Source organism: Egretta garzetta, unplaced genomic scaffold (assembly GCF_000687185.1).
Source record: "Egretta garzetta isolate BGI_Z169 unplaced genomic scaffold, ASM68718v1 scaffold41, whole genome shotgun sequence".
NCBI lineage: Eukaryota > Metazoa > Chordata > Aves > Pelecaniformes > Ardeidae > Egretta > Egretta garzetta.
The window spans coordinates 769,559-785,174 of NW_009258755.1; the positions used below are offsets into that span (position 1 = coordinate 769,559).

Sequence of the window (15,616 nt, forward strand, 5' to 3'; positions counted from 1 at the left end):
CAGCTCCCCTCAGAAGAGAATCCACAGAAGACACAGGTTATAATAACCTTTTAGATACAGTCACTGCTCGCCTACATTTCAAACACAACAGCCACAGGCTAAGGCAACCTGGCAGCTAGAGAATGTAGAGAATGTAGCTTGCAATATTCAGCCTTCATTTCCATTTGGGATAAAACAGCACACAATGCCTCCATCCCCAGTAGCAGCTACAGCATCCACAATAAGAGCTTAACTGGCAGCCTAAGGGAATAGCGGCCTTGTGGAGACGAGCAGAAAAGCGAACCAGACAGTCCGATGTTATCTAGACAAATTCAAAAAGGAAACCAATTTGCCAACTTAGTTTAATCATGTTTTCACAACTAAATGACATGCCATACATTGCCGAAGTTAATTCAATTCCTGCAGTTTATTTTGAGGGCAAAAGGTGGTTTCAGCACATAACGACAAAGTATTCTGTTACAAAAGTCTAACTTTTTCTGTCTTTGATTTTTGGCTCATGACTTTCCCAAATTACAAGTTCCTGACTGGAACAGCAATCCCCAGCCTAACCTATAGTTGCTGGAAAATATTAGGATCAGGTATGTTGAATCATAAGAGGTTACACAGAGTATTATGAAACACAATACTATTCCAGATTTCCTACACTCATTTTAGCCTTGCGTCCACTGGGCAAGCCCTGAACTACTGAGCAATGCGGTTTTGGCATTTGCTGAACTCGGCCGTGTTTGCAGGCAGTGTTTACATGCGCTAGTTTACAATGCCAACATCTCACCTTGCACCAATTTTACAAGTGCTCACAAGAATTTCCAGTGAATCTGAAGAGTTTCTACTATTGACATTATATTCTCTTCTCTTTTACATATTTCATTCTTCCTCTGACTGACTGATGGTGAAAACTTTAAAGAAAAAAAATAACGCACCACCCAAAAAACTCTTACCAATCTTTCCTTTGCTTTCCTTATATTCTCAAGTTTTTGCTACAATATTCCAAGGCAAAGAAAAGGAAACCTGAGTATTTGACACAATAACCTTGCGTGACTTCATGAACATTATGTAAATTGCTGTAACGTGAGAAACATAAAATTGTTATATATAACAATCCAGATAAACAGCTCAGTTATAATTTACTTGTTGATGTGAATGTTAAGTGAATCCTGCCATAAATTCAAACAACCATATTCAGTCAGTGATTTATGCCAATACATAAATCAGACAAGTTCATAAACTGCAGGCAGGAGAACATGATCTACCCAAAACATGTCAACAAAGCATTTAACTGTAATTTAGACATTAATTTCTCATGCAATGCTCTTGCTGAGATCAGGATGGGGTTCTTTTTTGAACCATATAATGTTGCTCACAAAAATCATCAGATTGCATCACAAGCTGCAAAGGAGTCACTGCTGACTGACCAGTTCAGTACCTAAGGAGAAGCCTAAGGCTCGGTGTCCCAAGCAGGAACCTGCTAGAGGAGGTCTACTCCTCCTCCTTTCTCTGACACACTTGCTTGCTTTGATTAATCAATAAGGCTGTCCTCTTCCCCTGCTTTTTCACCCCTTCTACAGACAAACATCATGTTTTTCTTTGAAAACCTACAAAACTCAACACGAATAGTCCTACAAAGATTCCATGTTACAGAGAGTATATGACTATGTACCTGTTGCCTGAGCATGAAAAAACAAGGATTGGCTTTAATATTGGCATAAATGAATTTAAGCAAACATTATAATCTGCATCAACTGTTAAATTTCTCATGGATTGAGTAGCTGCCATACATGCCAGTGAGACCAAAGATATGGTGACAGAAAAACTTGTCACATTATTAAAGTTAAGAAAAGGGCTTCTGGTAAAGTCAAAAGCCTCCTGACTACCACTTACTGCTCAAAGCACAGTAATACATGTATTTCCTGAATCTAAGCCCTCATTGCCTTGTCCACAGCCCACCCTCCTATTCGCCTACTTGCTAGATAAGCAGAAGTTTACTGATGATATTTGAGCTTTGATATAATACTGTAAAAAAAGCACCACAAAGAAAATCCCACTCTATTAAATGTGTAAAACAGCACATAAAAACACAGATAAGAAAATCTAATATTGCTAAGTCTCTCATTTTATAAGAAAACTTCCACGGTTTGTGTTTTCAATAACACCATAGGTGCAAGGAAGATACAACACATAATCTTGCTTGCATTAAAAAGACAGAAACACACAGATTTTTGGCCGGCACTCAGAACTGCAGGAAGACATTTGAAAACACAACTGATGTGTGCCCTACAGAATCCAAATTCCTAAACCAGACTGAACAGTGAGCTTTTTCTACTATTACTGTTACATTTGCTATTTCCAAACCAGTCTCAGGATTTTTTGGAGTTCAATCCATGGTTTTAAAAATATTCTTTTAATGACAGTATAACAAAATACCAGTTTCAGTGTTCAATACTTGGTTTATAAAACATTCAAAAAATGAGACATGTTTTTAATACAGACTGGTTCAGGCTTCCTACTCTTCCACCAGTCCTCCAGCAGATCCCTGTCTTGTTGTATGTCCACTGAGACTTGAAAAAGCATCACATGCTATCTTAGAATCATAGAATAGTTTGGGTTGGAAAGGACTTTTAGAAGTCATCTAGTCCACACCCCTTACAATAAGCAGGGCCCTCTTCAACTCAATCAGGTTGCTCAGAGCCCCATGCAATCTTGGATGTTTCCAGGCATGGGGCATCTACCACCTCTCTGGCCAACCTGTTCCAGTGTTTCATCACCCTCATCGTAAAAAATGTCTTCCTTATATCTAGACTGATTCTACCCTGTTTTAGTCTAAACCCATTCCCCCTTATCCTGTCACAATAGGCCCTGCTAAAAAGTATAGTAAGACTGAGATTAACTCCTCATCCTCCAGTATCTCAGGTAGGCTGTTTTGTGCTCCTTTACCTTCACAGAGCCTCCCTACTTCTTCCTCCTCTTCCTTTCGCTGCACTGAGAATAGACACTTAGAGTCCCACACCATCCTATACTAGGCTACCATGCAGCAGATGATTTTTCTATCCCTGTTGTATCCTCTCCAACAGGAATATACATATGTGTGTGTGTGTGCCTTTGCATGTGTGACTACGGTGCTGGTGGAATTTAAAAACAAGACTGAATTTATATATCAGCATTCACTTAGTAGTTGAGTGCTTATGTCACAAGTGAGAGAAAAATTAACATACAGCATGGTAGCTATGGAATAGGCAAAAAATGAGTCTGCTATCAAGAGATGAAAATATTTATTATAAATCATGGGCTTCTTGATAAGATTCAATAGTTTATAAGATTCAGTAACAAGAGAAAGCGCAGTTGACTAGAGTCTTGTACTTTCATTAATAAATACAGCAGTCAACAAAAATGACGCCACAGAAATTCAAGGAGCAATGAATTAAACAACCATAAAAAAAGCTTGTTTGGGTTGGGTGACAGGAAGACAAAGAAGAATGAAAGGCTGCTTTCAAATTTTACAATAAAAAGAACTAAAGTGCAAAGAGTTTTCAAGGCAGTTTGCTTCACCTTTTCCTCAAAAGAATTGCATTTATTGTTGTGTCAAACTACTGAAGCAGGAAAGAAGTTATAGCTCTAAACAGTTTTTATTGTCACAGACATCACGCCTTTTTATTTTGCATTGAACATTAAAAGGGATATGAAACAAAGGAGAAAAAATAACTAGCACTGCTTAACCTCCCAATTATCCCCATTTATTACAATAACAATGGCATAGTACGACTCCAGAGGAGTTTTTTGCGCTTGCCAGTGAGGACTGTACCAGTAAGCTGCCAATAAGCAGACTATACAAATAGAGAGCTATTTTACTCAAAAAGCCTGGTATCCTGCTGCCCCCCTGGTCTAACCAGATGCATTAGGTATTGATGCCTTGAACCTGATCAAAACATTCTACTTTATGGAAGCAATTAATATGCTCCAAAACCAAATAAGAACTTGGGAAAACAATAATAAAAAAAAAAAAAAAGAAAAAGAAAAAAAAAGGAAAAGACTTAAAAGGAAGCCCAATATAGTCCAGTGGAATTCAGGGCTTATAAAACTGCAGGGATCATGGAAGTACATTCTGGCTTTCTTTACCAACACAATAGAAATTGAAAAGAAAAAAAATTACACCTCCTGCCAATCAAACTCATGAAATCTTTTTTGCAGATTTTTGAGATAAAAAATAGACCATTAAATATTTTTTTTATACTTCCTCTGGTAGATTTTTATACATAGGCCAGCACTCTCATTTATTCCTAGAAGCTCAGTAAGAAAACAGCTCCTCACTGGGAGTTAACAACTTCCCGTTATTTTCAGAAACAGTAGTTCACATTTTACCATTTCAGTCATTTTTTACCTAGAACTTGAACAGAGGCTTCTGTAATTCAAAGACCTCTGATGCTTCCCTTATTGTTTAATGGCCTGGTGGATAATTCAGCCAAAATGACAGTGTCCTTTGCTCATTTGCTCTTTTTGGTTTGACTTAACCTTTTTGATGAGGATGACAGGCTGAACTTCAAGCGTTTTGAAGAAAACAGAGAACGGAAGAAAGCAAGGGAAGAGAAGAGTTTCAGAGCAACGGAGATTTGCCACTGCCAGTCGCTATATACAAGAGAAGCACTTGTGGTCGTTGAAATATCTCTTCCAAGCTCCCTAGCCTTCTGGATCTTTCAAACTTTTTTTTCTGTCTCCATTACTACTGTGTAGAGAAATAGCATACAGATATCTACCAGACAGCTCCTCCCCTGACTGACAATTGGGTCAAGGAGAAGATTTATGTACTTCATTAACAGGTGCTGCATAGGCTAAAGCTCTACAAAAAATCATAATCACAAAGAGACAAATCATAGAAATACCTGAAAACCTCTACTTGAGATAGGACTAGTTTCAAAACAAGGCAGCTAGTGAAATAAAAGTAAGCCGATTCAAGGAAAAAAAAAACCCACCAGTTTGATTGTTGTGACCGATACCCATACCATTCTGTTTTCATAGATTCTCCCACTTTCCTATCTTCCTCTTTGGAAGAAATTAAAAGCAGTCCAAAATTTGTTATTGAAAGCACTGAGATTAATTTCAAAGAATCTTCTACTAAAAGCCCAGTACTCTTTTTGAAGAATTTTGGCCCGTACTTCTTATCATATCAGGGCATATATATTACATTAAAGTAATAAAGGCTAAACTTAGGTAAATGAGCAAAGCTGGATAGCTCACGTACAAACAAGGTTTTGCAGCTAACATACATTTGCTGTATTTCAACATTAAACTTAATTTCAGCAAACGGATTTTACCAGACTTTTAAATAGGGGAGATCAACTCCATTATTCCATTTACTGTGATGATTTCACACTTGTTTCAGTAGAAATGCCCTAAGTTTCATTCAGTATTTCAAAGGCATGTCATCCTGTTTTTCTTTTCCAAACTTTACTAGTCAGTACAGGATACATTTGTTCATTCAAGGTAGTAGAATGCAAAATAAAGGTTTAGATACTCTTTTAGTGTTCTCTGCAAACACTACTATAAAATGCTACTGTAAAAGAAGTCGTGTGTTAGATTACTTAATCATGAATGGTTGAAAGAAAATGGCAGTAAAATATTAGTACAAAGCCATAGCCGTGTAAAATATAGCCCAAGGGATAGAAAGGTTTCTGAGACTGCAGTATAACCTCCACAGATTAAGAGCAATGAAACTATTTCACAACCTAGGTAACTTTTTAAATGTGAGGATATGCTAATGCTTGGGAAAAACGTATTTTAGTGAAATACCAACATACGTTTCACTGAGGATCTTATCCTTCTTTCTTTTCTATCCCTGCCATTGCACATCCTGTAGACCCTTAAATAGTTTCTGTGCATGCCAGGCTCCATCAGTACCCAAAAAAGCCTTTTTACAAGAACTGCCTGACAAATGTACTGATAAAAGCTACACTGCACAAACTCATCTGGGATAACCTGTAAGTGCTAGGTTACTGCAAATGTCTCCAAACTATCCTAGCTGCAAGCCATTGCTAAAAGAGGCAAAGACTTGACACTGTAAGTCATAACTCTAGTCTTGATGGGGATGTGCCAACCCTTAATCACAGATTAATTTATTCAAAGTCAACGAGTATATAGAAATAAAAGCGCATAAAATTAGCATATAAAATATGTGTTACAGTAAGACAAATAAATGCTAGTAGAAGAACTAAACTTCATTTATCCTCCTCAATTTCCTCATTTACAACAGGGGAAAGTTACAGTGACATAGAGCTTCATAAAGCTATTTTGAGAACTGTTCGGATTGGTAAGGTTTGAGTTGAAACACTGGATAAATGCAAAGGAATTTTTACATCAAGTACAAACATACACATACTTTTATACACAGGCATATATAAAAGTGAGATGACTGAAGATATTTTTGTAACCTTTAAGGCTGGCAACATCTTTCTTTATACAGGAAGCAATTTAAGACAACATAAAGTTTATTAAAAACAAAACAGTTTTCTCCTCAAGACTAACAGTTTGGTCTACAAAATTCAGAACATCTTCAGGGGAAATTACACACATATGTATATGTACACTTAAATGGATATTCATTCTTTTTGGCAAATGATCACTAGCAGAACATACTGTGCAATACAACTGGATTGTATTTCTGAAAATACGTGATTCTCTTACATGTTTCTCAGCACCTCACAACTCTTGAATGTTACTGATGGACCTCAGCAAAAAAGATAATTAGGAACTCCTATGCTGTTGCAGGCACAGCCAAAGCATTTTTTCAAATGTAGAACTCCGGATTAAAGCTCACAAACAGAATAGACGCTTCCATGCCATGCTCGTTAATAACATTACTGGCAGTACACAAAACACTCCAATGAAAAGAATCACTGCATTTTCTATTTTTTTCTTCTTTTTCTCCTCCAAACTTGACTCATATTTACAGGAAAGATTAGCACAGCTTCACAGCTCTTCATGCAATCACAAATTCAATATAAAGAACCTGAAGCATTTCTGCTAACATCTAAGGTTGCTTAAAGTCAAATTTCAATTGACAAAAGTGTCACTTTAAAATGGAAAATACAAATTTTGAAGCTTCCATCTGGCAGCCTGAGATCCAAATCTCCCAGGTCTGCTCTAGTTTGCAGGTCTTCCAAGCTTCCAGCACAGAGAGTCACCAGGGCTCTGGACTACAACGGGTGATCAAGGAAACTCTGATACTGTGACAACCTTGTGAAGGTCTTAGGTGTCACACTTATCTTTAAGTCACCATAAGCTTGATGAAATACACATTTATATAACTTTTCATTTGTTTTGGGGGGTTTTGTTTGTTTGTTTGTTTGTTTTTTAAAGCTAGTGAAACTACTGGGATCTGCAACAAATAGAACTGGAATTCAGAGCTGGAATACAGCATGAGGATCAGTAAAAACAATAAGCCAGTAGGAGTTTAATGCTGAATTAAAAACATGTGCAGCAGGATAGTAAAATACTATATAATATTCTTGAACACAGTGCAATACTTTGCTTTGACATAATTCCTAATAAAACACAGAACACACTAGTGTATTTCTGCCATCTGTAGAATAGGATGAAGAAAATACAAAGGTCATTTGATAAAGAAATGATTTAGTAATACAAGAAATATTTCAGAGTTCTTAATTATATTTTGACAGCTCTTTGTACATCTCATAATGGAACCACAGTACTAGGCTTGCAATTGCTTTTTTGTACACATATGTACTCTGTTAAGCTAAGCAATGCTATACCAAATTAAGGATTACAAGTCATTTTTGCTTCACAGTTCTTCACTTAGAAGATCTAGTATGCCCTGATGACAGCTGCAACTTCTAGATGAGTAGGTAGAATGCTAATGTGTGATTCCCCATGACATTTATGCTAGCATATATAACAAGTGATCAGACCTTTATGTTTATTTTATTAAAACAAAAACCAGTTCTTTTCAGAAATTAATGATGCCACCATAAAGAGAAGCTGGTAACACCCTACAAATAGAAAGCTCTCCTTCGTGTTTTCTTTTAGTGTTTTATGTGTTAGTTTTGGGTTTGTTTTTTTTTATTCTAGGACATGGTACCATTGCTCCAAAAAACCAAAAGTGGTCACCATGTGAACTACGAAACGAGGGGATCAACTTCTAAAGTTTTGGGCCAAACAAACTGTTGCAAGAATCTATCTTCCAAGCTTTCTTCATCTATGGCATACAGCTACTCTAGAGGGAGATCTTCAGGTTTAGTAAAAGAAGCCACCTGAAGCCACCTTCATAACAACAGAACCCATTTTATGAGGGCATCCCTTGATATTACCTTGCATGAAGAGCCATTTCCACAGAATTTCATACAATGAATATTCTTATTTTTGTGTTTGTAGAAAATCAAAACCTCATCTGAATGGGTAATTGTGAAATTAACAGATTTCAAATCTGGTACTTCTCTGAATCAGGTAAACAATTCAGAAATAAATTACCAGTTCCAGGAAATGCTGTGGAACATTTGAACATCTATTTCAGCACAAGATTTCCAAAGATAGTTACTGAAATTGTAACTCAAAAGCATGCCTAGCAGGGTAGGTAAAAGAACACAGTTGCACAACTGGGGTAGGAGTCTGGCCTCTGCTTTGGCCGTCTGACATTAGGTGAACAGAGCTCTCACAAGGCTGATTATCCCCAACCAAGTTCACCTAGCAGGGTACTGTAGGGAAGTCATTAATCTGCCATTAGAGGCTCCTTCACAAATCCTGGCGAAAGGGTGGAAAAAGACAAGTAAAAAAACATATTGGAAGCAGAGCACAATATCCAATGCTACAAGAATTTTCCTTGTTGATGCCTGGAACTTACTCCCCTTTGGCTTTTTAAGTTATGTGTGGTGCTTCCTTAGTCTTGGTACAGCTGATAGTCTAGCATAATTTGCCCCTAAATCTCCAATTCTGTGCTCGCTTCTTCACAAAGCAAAGAATCCTCTAATTTGCACTAATTTCATCTGCCTAGCTGAAGAGGCATTTAACATTCACAGCTATCCTGGTTTACACATGTGCGTAAATCTACCAGAGGAAACGAAAGTCGTTTATGTTTGAAAAGTGCTTATTGTTGTTGTCAATTCCTTTTAACAAAATTAATGTCTGCTTTATTACATACAAAGCTGGAAAGCAACATACTTTAAAACAATCAAATACATTAAAACTCCTTCTGGGGAAACATATTTCTTGCCTCTTTTGTGTCATAAATATTTATGTACACATCAGGCAGTAAATGAAGTTTTGAGCATTATTTCTCCTCCTACATTCTCTGATGTGGTTCAAAAAGAGTGAGCTCTACAGTTATAAACCTGATGGGAGACAAGAGCTAGATCCTTGCTTCTTATTTGGCTACTAACATAAAATGAAAAACAATTATGATGGCATTTGTTTCCTCAGGTTCACAAGTTACTATGGGCTGAGTGTTTCCTAAGGAGATCGCACAATTTCAGTAGTGTTCAGGAATTCTATTACAGCTTTAGAAAGGAAAGAAAATGGTAAACAAGTGGTAAAGCTCTGCCTGCTAAATACATATGAGACTTAGTACAAGCTTGAGAATTTATGTGATAACCTCAGTTAAGATTAAATTCTAATCTCAAAATTGATAGCAAAATGTTATTAGCAGCAATGGGATCAAGTATTTTGCCTTGTTATTGGTACAGATGCAAGTGAGAAACAGACTTTTACATGTTGTGTTTGGCTCTCTTCCAATGTCTACCTGGCCATTAGATGAGACTTACTATTTTTTAAAAGACACTACAATAATCTATTTCTACTCTTGTATATGAGCCCATGCTCCCAGGCTAAGCCTAAGCTTATTTTCATTTACACAGGTATAACTAATTAGTTTGTACTTGATCACAGTAGTTGGCAGGAAATGTGTGGTGTGCATATGAAAACTTAAAAACTACGAATATTTTACACTCACTTAGAAAGAATTTCTTTGAAAGGCAAATAAACCTGTTCCTTATTCTCTTTCAGTAATTGTTTGTTAGGCTTTGGTAAAGGAGGACCATTTCCCCTTGGAAAATGCATTTCCTCCTTAACTTACAGTACCTGCCTTGACATGATGTCACAGTTCTATTTTGCTGTATTGAACACATCCCCTGACATCTGTAATACCTAGGGCAGGACATGGGCAAAGCAGTAGCTCTTTGTACTGTTTACATGCTGGTAAAGACACTTCAGAGAAACAAAAAACTGAACCCAAATCTTTAGATGCAAAATGGTATTTGGCTCCCTTTAAATGAAAGATCACAGTAATAGGGTCCATCCCCCCATGAATTTACACCAACTTCTAACTCATATTCTGATTTCTAAATAGGTAATTTCTTCTTAATTCCTTATGTAAAACAGTAACTAAGATGCACAAAGTTTATTGAAGGAATTTCATAACCTACACTCAAATAATGGCCTGATGGCATCTGGCAAAGTCCGTACGCACACACACAAATATATGAAACTAAGATAACATCATTCTCATATTTACATAGTCAAACTGAGTCACAGAGGAGCTTGGGGTATCAGCTGATAGAAGAAGAAATGCCCCACAAGATCATGATTCTGCCCCTCTAACTCTGCTCTGGTGAGACCCCAACTGGAGCACTCCGTCCAGCTCTGGAGCCCTCAGCACAAGAAGGACATGGAACTGTTGGAGCAGGTCCAGAGGAGGGCTACAAAAATGATCCGAGGGCTGGAGCACCTCTCCTATGAGGACAGGCTGAGAGAGTTGGGCTTGTTCAGCCTGGAGAAGAGAAGGCTGCGGGGAGACCTGATTGCAACCTTTCAGTACCTAAAGGGGGCCTATAGGAAAGATGGGGAAAATCTTTTTAGTAGGGCCAGCTGTGACAGGACAAGGGGTAATGGCTTTAAATTAAAACAGGGTAGGTTTAGACTAGATATAAGGAAGAAATTCTTTACAATGAGGGTGATGAAACACTGGAACGGGTTGCCCAGGGAGGTAGTGGAGGCCCCATTCCTGGAAACATTCAAGGCCAGGTTGGATGGGGCTCTGAGCAACCTGATGTAGTTAGTGGTGTCCCTGCTCACTGCAGGGGGTTGGACTGGATGGCCTCTAGATGTCCCTTCCAACCCAAACCATTCTATAATTCTATGATCATCCTCTAGAGTGTGAACAGCTGATGGCTTGGATACAACCACTGGGCTTCTCTCAGGTGCAGCAACCTTACTGCACCGTGTATCTCAAGGTGATGAACTGTTTCTCCAGCCTTATGCTAATGCTGTCCTTCATAACTGTACTTCTTGCCTCCTTCCCCCACTCTCCAGAGAGAAAGCAGAGAGATTCTAGGTATTCCCAACGGCAAACTGCCAGGAACAAGGAACATGGAGATTAAACATCAATTTATGGTGATCAGAACAAAAGCAGCATGTCCAACACTAACGGTCTGACAGGTAGAGACCACTTTGCAGCATTAGTCAACAGGAATATTATGTAGCTTGCCCATAGCTTAAAAAACCATCAAAAGACATACAGAATCACTTGGCCTTATCAACCGCCCCAGTACTGAATGTGCTGAGTATTTAACAAATGCTGGAGTGCAGATGGCTATCCGAAACTACCGAAACTGAAAGGGAAATACAGCAGGACTTAAAATACATTTTCTTTACACAACCTCCTTCCCATCCTTCCTGCTATCTGATGTTCAACTCTTTCCTAAGGTGTAGGATTCTCCCTACCACCACAGTGTTCTCTAGGATGTGATAAACACATCTCTTACATACACTGCTGCCATACGAAACCGGCTCAAAACTATGGCCTATGTCCTGCTGGCTATTTTTCTCAGGCCTTGACAAGAAACAGAAAACAAAAAGTTAAATTGGTTCCCACCAGCTCTGTTGACAGTGCAAGCCAGTAATAGCCTGCCTAACCATGAATCAGAATCTCTGCCATCAGAAATTAAAAATACTCCAGTCACATACCCTGAAGCTTGACGGTGAAAAAGACACACGCATACATTTGTCACCAGCATTGCTATGGTAACCCTTTATCATGCACACAACACTGGAAAATTTCAGCCTGCAATAACATCACTTCCATAGTCATTTGACATACAGGAAAACAAGAATCTCTTGAAAACAAGCCTCAATCATCAGTATTTTGTCCATTTCTAATGCAGATTTGAACGGCTGCCAAAGAGAAAGGAGAAGCATCTGTGGGGCTGCTAAATCTCAAAGTCCCACACAGAGAGTGATCATGTATGCTGACATGAGAGAGAAAGTGTTGTGCTAGAGATAGGCCAGGGAGAGGATATTGCCATGAGGAAGAAAATGGTTGGTTGGCTGAGACAAAGTCACACCAAAGCACCTCCCTGCCCCAAATTTATAGTTGTTAATAGTTTTACTCCAGCAGGATTTCATAAAGGATCGTTTTGTCTTCCTTGACCATAATACTAAATGCACTGTTTTCTACTATTTATATGAACTTTACTACTAAACCCACAAAAAAAGTTAAAAATAACAAGTCCTCTCTCTTTACCCAGATAGTACATTTCTGATGGAATTAACTTTAGACTAGAAGCTGAACTCTGTTCTTTGTCAAACATGAATACTTCCATTATATTAAATAGCAGATGTATGTGCAGAATTTGCTTGTATAGATTTATTGGGAAAATAGACCTTTCTAGTACAAGCTAATCTAAATACATATTTACATTCTAAACAAGAAAAAGCAGGTATTCTTTGGGGTCACTCAAAAGCCAGAATCTAAGTTTCAGCAAAAATATCAAAATTTTTGTTATTTGCTCTTCTACAAAGAAACTTGGTTTACATGGTATTTGAAACAGTTCTTTTTTTTTTAACAGAAAACCAAAATCATAAGAAGGTACTTCATTTTTTTAACAGTTATGCTAGAAATGACTTAGCTATTGATCATGGTCTCTACCTTTCAGAGATACAATAGAATCATAAGCTTTTTCTGAAAAAAATGCTTGCGGGTTGTAATAAAGCTTCCTTTTACTTAAAACAGGAAAACACATAACAAAATTATCTTTTGTGGTGTATTTTTGAAGAAAAGAAGCAGTAAAAATTCAAAGATAAAAAGGTAGGTGATGTTACTGATCTGTTATGAATTTATATTTGTACTCAGTAATTATGTATGTGTTGGGTGAATTTAGTGTGTACTTTTTCAAAATCATAGCAAAAAAGAATAGGTGTTAATAAAACACCGAGTGTAAATAGAATTAGAATTTATCTTTGATCTTAGTGTAGACTTACACGGCTATGACATCAAAAACTTTCTAAATGCTTCTTTTATCAGCATAACAATTCTGATCTTTGAAGCCAGGAAGCCTTTACTTACTAACCAAACTGATCAATACTTTTCATTTCAGATTTTTCATGGACACAGTTAACACCAGGAAAATTACTGACAATCACGGGTGGCTGAAATTTCTTCAAACAGTTTTTTAATGAGAAACTGAGGGGGTTTGACTTATTTTATCTGTATGTGAACAGGTTCTGTTTTCTATTGGTTCTTTAAAAATAATTTTAAAAAATCTTGAGAATTTCAACCACAGGTTTCAACATTTTTAAAATGCTGTCTCATGAAGCTATTGGGAGCTATGCACAGCCTGCATGTAGTTGCCTAAGACACGTAGATGTCAACATAAGCTAGAGAGCAATTCAGCAGAATGGTTATTAGATTCCATAGCTGCCTATAATCAGAATCTATAATTAAGAGGCGCAAATGTATGCAACTAGTGTCATATGAGAGGTTCCCTAGGTATCCAAGACAGCTGCCCATGACTGACAGATACAACAATGGTCCAACAGCCCTTCTGTCAATGGCCAAAGGCTAGGCTGGAGACCCTGGATCATCCCATGCAGCAGCAAGCACCTGTATGTAGGAAATGTAATTGGGCCCTAGGAGTTTACAAGGAGCTGAAGAGGTCTCTAGGTGCACTGAGTATTGACTCAACCTTCACTGGCTACAAGGAGTGTTGACACACTTCACATGTCAACACCTACACACAAGCTTCTAGGTTTAGGCATCTTGATCTAGAGCTGAATCCTGCTCTGTCTCACACCATTACGACTTCGTCACCAGTGCCCTTGCAAGAATTACCCCTGGACTCAGTCAGACAGTCAAAATGGCTGAGTACATACATATCCCCTGCCACAATACAAGCATCTTGAGCTGAAAAGGAGGAAAAGGCAGCATTAAGAATAATGGCAAGCGTTGCTCAGAACAATGGCAATGGCACAGATGGGCATTTCCACTGGGAGGAACTATTAAAGTTAGGATGTAAGAATTCTCACCCTAAGTCTTGTGGGTCCTAGTACCTTGTACGTGTTTTCTGTATAATCATTCAGGGCACAGAGAAGTTGATACAATTTGGGGGGGATTTTTAGAGGTGCTTTCCTATGGTTTGCACCCCAATTCTCTTACAATAGTGACAAGACTTCTCTGCCTTTCTGCCCTTGAAACAGCTTACAGCTGCCTCACTGCATTTTGTGTAGAGATACGACCTCCAAAGGCTGAGAAGCTGTTTACAAGCATAAGCAAAAGACACTCCCCAAGCAACTGAAATGTGGGAGATGGGGGTCCAAACCCAGAGGGAAAAGGCATGGGTGACAAGTCAACATCTATGAGAGGGCAGCCCGCAGGCTCAAGTAACAGCCTCAGGTCCTCAACAGAGCAAGACTGCCATGCAGAATTACAATCTCTCTCTTCATTGACCCCTAGCAGCACAGAGGCTAAAGATACCTCTCTCTGTAGGCCACACACCAAGAGCCTACTGTGAAATGTAAGTGCTATGGGGGATGGTAATTTCCAATATCATACGGACTACTTATATAACGCTGTTAACTGGAGCCTGGCACTGCAAGGATACTGGGCATTCAAACTGAGTGGGATGAAGGCTTGTAACATCAACTGTCTTTCAACAGAAAACAGTGATTAGAAACAAAAAAAAATCTGAGGAAAATGCTTGCTTCCCGTAAGGAAATCTTAACTTAAAAAAATTATCAGCCAATAATACTTCAACTTTCAATTATGATTCTGAAATATAAAAGGCCCTCAAGGAAATCCTGGTTCAGGCAACTCGCTTGTGCTAAGACAGTCCCACAGACCAGAGTTTACTTCCCATAATGCATCTTTAGCATGCAAAAAGGTAGAATTTTTCAATTGATTTCTCTAAGTTTGGCTTTGGAATTGGCTTTCTCCTCCCCCTGCCTCCAGTTTCCTTGCTCTTCCACATTTCTGTACTGCTCTTTAACTCAAAAAGTTTACATTTAATTTTTGCTATACCTAACATTTCCTTTCTGATAGAACTGAAGTTAGATCCCTAGATTTCCACATCTTCAATTACAGCTCACAAGACAAAGTCCTACTATTCTCAAATAAAGCAGAACTAATTAAAGCAGTGTATATAATTAATCAAAATAGCTAGCAGTGCAATATTTAAAATAACTGAGGGCTGCCTGGATTATAGCAACATTATTAGCATGTGATTAATAAGCAGTTGAAGTATTACATTTGCTACACATTTGCTAAGTTATTTTATCTTGCTTTAAAGTTAGGTGGCAAAATTTCAAGCCATAGTTAGGAGATTTGCTTTATTCAGTATTACATTGTTAA

At 38.0% G+C, this 15,616-nt stretch overlaps 1 protein-coding gene across 1 annotated transcript in view; it reads right to left on the reverse strand.

The window, feature by feature from the left end:
• COL25A1 (collagen type XXV alpha 1 chain) overlaps positions 1-15,616 on the reverse strand; it is a gene marked incomplete at its 5' end in the record, with an annotated part of 325,700 nt that overhangs the window by 112,344 nt on the left and 197,740 nt on the right. The window lies entirely within an intron of this gene.